The following is a 6,100-nucleotide window of genomic DNA, read 5'->3' as shown; positions in this document are numbered from 1 at the left end:
GAGGACTAAGGCAGAATCTCTCAGGAGCTCCCATTGGGCCTTTCAAGCTTCACCACCCGTAGTCCCTGGAGACCCAGCGCCAGGCTCCATCACAGGATCAAGTTTCAATTCTTGCCTGGTTGCAACTCCTTCCCAGGCTCTTAAACACCCACATTGGAGGCCTGTAAGTCTCACTTCCTCCTTCTTCCATGATTGTTTCCAAAGGACCTGGGACCTACTCCAGAAAGCATCAACTATTAATTAGAACATCTTTACTTGTAATCCTTCCAGTCCCACTACTTAACCTGTCCTTTCTTCTTAGTTCTTAATCATTCAACATTTACTATTTTTTGCCCAGCCAGTGTTGCTCAGTGGTCGAGCATTGACTTATGAACCAGGAGGTCATGGTTCAATTCCAGGTTTAGGGCAACATGCCTGGGTTGTGGGCTTGATCCCTTGTGTGGAGCTGCAGGAGGCAGCTGATCAATGATTCTTTCTCATCATTGATATTCCTATCTCTCTCTCCCTCTCCCTTCCTTTCTGATATAAATAAAATATATTTTAAAAAACATTTACTATTTTTTGAGCATCTTCTATCTACTAGGCTCCAGGTATACACTGATGATCCAAACTGATATGGCCTCTTCCTTAAGGAGACAATGATTACTATCCAATTCAATTTATGCCCCAGCTTTAGTTATCAAACCAGAACTATCTGTATATATATAAAACCCTAAGCAACCGTTCAACCGTTCGACTGTTTGACCCGTGGCTATGATGCGCACTGATCACCAGGGGGCAGATGCTCAATGCAGGAGCTGCCCCCTGGTGGTCAGTGTGCTCCCACAGTGGGAGCACCACTCAGCTGACCAATGGGTGCCAGAAGCCGGGCTCATGGCTGGTGAGCGCAGCTGTAGCAGTGTAAGCCTCTCCTGCCTCTGTAGTAGCACTACCGAGCGGCAGCAGCGGCAGGCTCAGCGGGGCGGAGATGAGCAGGAGCAGTGTGGTGCCCTGCCCAAGCTTGGGCTCGGGCTCCTCTCAGGCCGCCTGCCACTTTATGTACTACTACATCTCTCGGGGGATGTCAGACTGCCGGTTTCGGGCCTGGCCTGTGGGGATGGGGCTGAAACTGGCAGTCCTACATCCCCCAAGGGGTCCCGGATCGCAAGAGGGCACAGGCCAGGCTGAGAGACCCCACTGATGCATGAAAGCCTAGGTGGTCCTCGCGCCCTTGAGTGTGACATCATCACAAGATGGCCACCACAAGATGGCCACACGCACAGCGGAGGCGGGGCCTGGCGGCCACATGGTGAGGACTGGGAATCCTGTGCTCCGTGTGGTGCGGAGGAGGCCAGTCCCAGTGTCTCTGCCACCTCACATGGAGGAGGCAGGTCTCGGTGGAGGAGGCAGTTGTGGGTGATCAGGCTGGCAGGGGAGGGCAGTTGAGGGTGATCGGGCCTGCAGGGGAGAGCAGTTGTGGGCAATTGGGCTGGCAGGGGAGGGCAGTTGGGGGCAATCAGGCAGGCAAGCAGGAGAGAGGTCAGGAGCCAGTGGTCCCGGAATGTAAGAGGGATGTCCAACTGTGGGATGGGGCCTAAATCAGCAGTCAGACATCCCCTGAGGGGTCCCAGATTGGAGACAGTGCAGGCCGGGCTGAGGGACATCCCCACCCCGTGCACGAATTTCATGCACCAGTCCTCTAGTCCTATACAAAAATATGCAATAAGTGAGGGGTCCCATACTTTTTTTCTTCCTACAATCCAAGTGATTTCACTGGACACAGTTCCAGAGAAACAGTTCTGTTATTAGAAAATATCTTCTCTGCAGTGTCCCAGTAAATGAAATAATTATTTTAAAAAAAGGTTTTGGAAACTTACCAACAAAACAATTAGACATAGCAAAAAGTTTATCATTTAGTGCAGCGAGCATAAATCCACATGGTTAATGGCTAGTATATCTCAAGGGAAGCACTATTAGAGTTTTAGGTGGGTCTATTTACTCGTCATTGAGCAGGACAATCTGCATTGCAGGATGCTTAATAATCCTGGCCCTGCCCAATAAATGCTTACAGTATTTTCTAATCACTATGAAAACAAAAACTTCCTCTCATGATTCTAAATATCCTAAGAAATAACTAACCTAAATTGAAAATTACTCAATTAATCTATTAAATATTTTAAATGTCAATTTTTTAAAAAAAATTAAAGAGAATGGCCATCCTGCAGGAGGGTTTTGGCAAAGATACAACTGTTACACTGAGGTAGATATTGAACAGTATTTAAAAGAGAAGTTGCACACCTTGTTCATAGCAGCATTATACACACTATATCCAAGAATATCAGTAGATATAAAAGTTCATAAAAAGAATTTTTTTAATGATAAATATGGTTGATTAAATGAGTGATGGGAAAGGGAGTCAATAGAATTATAACAACTAGATAATTATTTGGAAAAAATAAAACTTAAATTTCTACCTTATTCCTTGCACCAAATTAAAGTTTAAATTGACAAAATTTTAAATGTGAAAAATATTATAACTGTGAAGTTTTAGAAGAAAAGATGAGCAAATATATATTTGAGGAGTGCTTTCAGAAAAAGCATAAAACTCCTAAGCCATAATTAAAATTATTTAAAAATTTGATTGCATAAATATTCAAAACTTCTGTATTTCATAAATAACAAAGTTAAAAGACCAATTAAACTGTGAAAAATAGTTGTAAAATATGAAAAATGAAATTTATCATATACAATTAGCTCATATATATTAAAGAAAATGGTCAAAGGTATGAATAGTCAATCAACAGACAATGAAAAGAAATGACTGATAAAATACAAAATATGCCAATCTTATTCATAATTTAAAAGAAAAAATCAAAATAAAAGACATTTTTTCTCTCAGATTGGTAGAAGATAAGCATACATATAGAGTGAATATTTATTCATGTAAATTTATTAATAAATGGCATGGAATTTCAATATGTGAATAATGAGTATAATTATTATTTTGTTATTCTATGGATACAAAATGTCATTTTAATATATATTCTTTAATGATGACACTTATTAGTTTTTAAGTCAGAAAAGTATGAAGAAAACAAAATGACCCATAAGTCCCTCTAATGACTGCCATTAAAAAAATAAATTTTAAATTAGTACATTCATTATTGAAAGAATATTCAAAGAGTATTTTTAAAATACACAATGAAATATAAAAATACTTCCCTCTCTCCACCTAGACTTGATTTCTCTAAATATAATTACAGTTAATATGATCTGAAATCCTCAAAAACAATATTCCTGTAAGAGAAATATATAAACTTTGATTCTTTTAATCTCTACTATTGGCTTATTAGTATGTATGTTTTATGTTTTCAGTGGTTATTCTGGTATTTACTATGCAGTTTACATATATCACAGTCTATACCAAATAATATTAGACCACATCAAGCATATTTCCCCCATAGTGTCCTTTTCATTCTTGTGAGACATTTTACTTCTTCATATGTTATAGAATTTTATTATCTTTGCTTAAAATAGTAATTTATTTTACAAACAAATTAAAAATGAGAAAAATATCCATCCATTTACCAACTGAAAAACATCTAATTGCTTTCAGTTTTTAGCAATTATGAGTAAAGATGCTAAAACATTCAAATAGGTTTTTGTGTGAATCTGAGTTTCATTATTTTTTAGTAAATACCTAGGAATAGGATTGCCTGATTATAAAAGATTTAGATAAATAACAAACTGACAAGCTCTTTTTCAAAGTGGCCATACTCAGCAAGGTTGTGAGAGTACCGGTTATTCTCCATCATCAGCAGCACTTGATAATATCAGTATTTTTAAGCCATTTTAATAGGTGTGTACTGGTACCTCATTGTGGTTTTAATATGTAATCCCTGGTGACTAATGATTTTGAAGATTTTGTCATATGCATATACCTTCTTTGGTGAAATGTTTATTCAAACCTCTATCCCATTTTATAAATGGGGTTCTTTTCAAGTTTTTAGAATTCTTTATACATTTTGGTTCAAGTCATTTGTTGGCTATGTAATTGGCAAATATTTTCTCCCAGGATGTGGCTTGCTTTTCATTATCTTACCAGGGTAAATTTTATATTTTGATAAGGTCAATTCATAAATGTTTTTCTTTTATGGATTGTGCTTTTGGTGTATCCATTATCTATGACCCATAGTCACAAAGTTTTTCTCTTGTACTTTCTTCTGTAAGTTTTATAGTTTTGGTTTTTACATTTAGGTGTATATATTATTTTGAGTTAATTTTTATATAACTTGTGAGGTATGTACTGAGTTCATGTTTTTGTATATGAGTATTTAATTTTTCTATAAGCATTTGTATAATAAATTAACATTTCTCCATCAAACTGGCTTTGCACTTCTGTCAAAATCAATTGACCCTATGTTTATGGGTCTATTTCTGCACTCTCTATTCTATTCCATTGACCTATGTGTCTATCTTTTCTTTTTCTTTTTTTAAAAATATATTTCATTGATTTTTTACAGAGAAGAAGGGAGAGGGATAGAGAGTTAGAAACATCAATGAGAGAGAAACATCAATCAGCTGCCTCCTGCACACTCCCCACTGGAGATGTGCCCACAACCAAGGTACATGCCCTTGACTGGAATCAAACCTGGGACCCTGCAGTCCACAGGCCGACACTCTATCCACTGAGCCAAACCAGTCAGGGTGTGTCTATCTTTTCACCAATACTACACTGCCTTTATTACTGTGGCTTTTATAGGGAGTCTTGAAATCAAATCATATACAACTTTCCTGTTTTTATTCATTCAAAAAATGTTTTCTTTTTCTAGTTCTTTTGCCTTTCCATTTATTTATTTTTAAATATATGTTTTCCTTTTTATTTAATTTATTAAGGTAACACTGGTTAACAAAATTATACAGGTTTTAGGTGCACAATTCTATAGAACATCATCTGTACATTCTATTGTGTGTTCACCACCCAAGACAAGTCTACAACCATCACCATTTAGCCCCCCTATATCCTCCTCTGCCTCTCTTCACACTTCATCCCCTCAGCAAGCACCATACTGTTGTCTGTGTCTATGAATTTTTTCTCTTCTTTTTTTTCTCAATCCCTCTATGCCCCCACTCTGCCCCTAGCCTGAAAACTGTCAGCCTGCTCTCTATCTATGAGTCTGTCATTATTTTGCTTGTTAGTTCATTTTGTTCATTAGATTCCACATATGAGTGAAATCATATGGAACTTGTCTTTCTCTGACTGGCTTATCTTACTTAGCATAATGCTCTCTAGGTCCATCTATGCTGTCACAAAGGGTAAAATTTATAGCCAATATTTGAAAGCAGCCTAAGTGTCCATCAGTAGCTGAGTGGAGGGGATAAAAGCTGTGGTACATTTACACAATAGCCATAAAAAAAGAGAAATATTACCCTTTGCCTTTTCATAATCATCTTGTAAATATTGGCAAAATAATCCTGCTGGAAATTTGATCTTAGACCAGGGGTGGGCAAACTTTTTGACTCGAGGGCCACAATGGGTTCTTAAACTGGACCGGAGGGCCGGAACAAAAGCATGGATGGAGTGTTTGTGTGAACTAATATAAATTCAAAGTAAACATCATTACATAAAAGGGTACGGTCTTTTTTTTTTTTTAGTTTTATTCATTTCAAACGGGCCGGATCTGGCCCGTGGGCCGTAGTTTGCCCATGGCTGTCTTAGACATATTTGACCTTGAATTTTGTGTACTTGCTAAATACATTCATTAGTGATAGGTACTTTTTAGTCAATTTCTTGATATTATTTTATGTATATAGGGTGTCCCAAAAAATGTATACACATACTTTGAATAATTGTAAAGGAAGTGTTTATTAAAATACACTTCATTTTCAAAATTGAGCTATTAGCTGTTAAAGTGTTTATATATTCTTTTGGGGACAGGCTGTATAATCACATCTGAAAATATAGTTTTACTTTCTCCTCTATAATCTGTACCCCTTTTTATTGCTTTATTGCAGTGGTCGGCAAACTGTGGCTTGGCAAACAGTGGCTTGCGAGCCACATGCGGCTCTTTGGCCCCTTGAGTGTGGTTCTTCCACAAAATACCGGCTCTTCCACAAAATA

Source organism: Myotis brandtii, unplaced genomic scaffold, assembly GCF_000412655.1.
Source record: "Myotis brandtii unplaced genomic scaffold, ASM41265v1 scaffold1068, whole genome shotgun sequence".
In the NCBI taxonomy this organism is placed as follows: domain Eukaryota; kingdom Metazoa; phylum Chordata; class Mammalia; order Chiroptera; family Vespertilionidae; genus Myotis; species Myotis brandtii.
The sequence above is the reverse complement of the archived record's forward strand: the minus strand, read 5'-3'. Positions refer to the sequence as shown.